Raw genomic sequence first — 1,891 nt, forward strand, 5'->3', positions numbered from 1 at the left:
AATATTGACCCCTCAAAGTCCCGTGTTTAACGATATATCTGCCCAGGGTGTTAGGCCCGGAATACCGGCCGACAATGGCACGGCAGATAACCAATCTGCCTTGCCCAAAGCCCTTATAGCGGTTCCACCAACGAGACATATTTTTGTCTCGCGGCTCTCCCCTGACCAAACATCGGAAGATGTTCTCGCCTTTATACAAGGCAAAACCAGAGCCGAAAAAATTAAGATAAAGGTGGAAAAGTTCAAATTTTCTTACGCAAGGGACATTTCATCTTTCAAAATAAATGTCCCTAACGAGCTCTTTAACACTATTTGCTCTCCCAACTTCTGGCCAGAGTACATAGTTGTTAAGGAGTTCGAGGCGAAGAAAAAGAAAAAGCGGCCTGTAGGAATAACTCTTCCCAGGCCTGATCATACCACTGCGCCTTCTACGTCTTCCAATCCCGACCCAAAAAACTAACCTACTCCTTAGGTATTTCCTATCAGAATGCAAGAGGCTTACGTAGTAAGTTCCCTAACTTGTATTCTGATAGCCTTTCGTTTGCATCTCAGGTTATTGTGCTCACAGAAACCTGGTTAAAGCCGGAGATTCTGAGCTCCGAAGTTTTTCCAGCTGTGGTCACGGTATATCGGCTAGATCGCCCTATCAGACGCGGGGGTGGAGTTCTTATAGCGGTGGACTCCTCACTCAAGTCAGAATTATTAACCTTCGAGGAATGCAACGATGTTGAATTCCTCTGTGTGAAGCTATCTATCTAAATATTACCTGTTCCTACATACCTCCACTGCCGGAACTTCCTATTAATTGGAATCACCTTTCCGCTATTCAGATGGTTTCCAGTAGACTTTTGGATAGAGACCAGTTGGTAGTTCTAGCAGATTTTAATATCCCTGGAGCTATTTGGTGCTCAAATAATTCCACCAATACTCTCAATACACCTACACAACATGACTTTATTGCTGGCTTGTTTGACATTTCGCTGTCTCAAGTCAACCATGTGCGAAATTCATTACAGCGCTTGCTTGATCTTTGCTTCGTCTCTGATCCTGCGAGAGTCAGTTTAGCAAGGGTAGCGCCTCTGACGCAGCCCGAAGATCCTTATCATCCAACTTTCGATGTGACTCTTGATATTGGGTGTGACGTACAGAATATTTCTGATCGTCCAGCCAATAAAGTCCTATGTTTTCGCAAAACGGACTTTGAACGGCTGAATAATTTTATAAACGAGTTCAATTGGTCTGATCTATACATGTGCACTGACATGGCAGTTGCCGTGGATATTCTTTACAGTGCCATGAATTCATTTTTTACTGAATGTGTTCCGTTATATTATCCGCCAAGCTCGAATAAACCGCCGTGGTTTACTAAAGAGTTGAGCCGACTTAAAAATAAAAAATCTAGACTGTATGCTAAATTTAAAATCACCGGTTCTCAATCTGCCCTATCATCTTATTTATCAGCTCGGTCAAACTTTACCGTGCTGAACGCGCAGTGTTATAAAAACTATTTAACTCGTTGTAGGGCCCAGTTCACACAGGACCCAAAACAGTTTTATAATTTCGTTAACACTAAACGTAAGCCTAAAACAAATCCTTCCTCGCTTTCATTTGAAAATACTAATGTAAATAATAATCAGGTAATAGCCGATCTATTTTCGCAGTTTTTTCAAACAACCTATTCTAGCTCTTCGTATATATACCAGACTTATTCCTACGATATACCCAAATCGAACTTAATTTTCTGTCCTAGCCTTAACGAAAGCTCTCTCCTTTTAGATCTTCATCGTGTCAAGCCAGTCTATTCGCCAGGTCCCGACGGAATTCCTGGCTGTGTGCTCAGGTATTGTGCCGACGCCCTGTGCTATCCCCTTCTGAAATTGTTTACCTTGAC

The sequence above is a fragment of the Drosophila serrata genome, unplaced genomic scaffold (genome assembly GCF_035046125.1).
Source record: "Drosophila serrata isolate PLE 108 unplaced genomic scaffold, ASM3504612v1 contig_41, whole genome shotgun sequence".
Classification (NCBI taxonomy): domain Eukaryota; kingdom Metazoa; phylum Arthropoda; class Insecta; order Diptera; family Drosophilidae; genus Drosophila; species Drosophila serrata.